Raw genomic sequence first — 269 nt, 5'->3', positions numbered from 1 at the left:
TTGTATGTGAGACTCTGTGGGGTAGGATATTGGTTAAAGGAAGCAGGGTGTATGTTATCATATACTATTCATATTCCTCGTCAGTTCATTGTTACCCCACACCTAGAAGAAATACTATTAAGTGCAGGGAAGATTGAGCTTCTTGCTCGTATTCGTACGAAAAATACATGTAGTTTCCGAATAGTATTAGTATAGCTTTTTTTATATATAGCTTTTAATGTATGCAGAAAATGCCAATGATTTATAGACAGTATCAATAGATTCTCTTC

At 34.2% G+C, this 269-nt stretch overlaps 1 protein-coding gene across 1 annotated transcript in view; it reads left to right on the top strand.

The window, feature by feature from the left end:
* Window positions 1-269, top strand: part of LOC119590516 — a gene marked incomplete in the record, with an annotated part of 54,991 nt that overhangs the window by 33,321 nt on the left and 21,401 nt on the right.

This window comes from Penaeus monodon, chromosome 27 (genome assembly GCF_015228065.2).
Source record: "Penaeus monodon isolate SGIC_2016 chromosome 27, NSTDA_Pmon_1, whole genome shotgun sequence".
Taxonomy (NCBI): Eukaryota; Metazoa; Arthropoda; class Malacostraca; order Decapoda; family Penaeidae; genus Penaeus; species Penaeus monodon.
The sequence above is the reverse complement of the archived record's forward strand: the minus strand, read 5'-3'. Positions and strand labels throughout refer to the sequence as shown.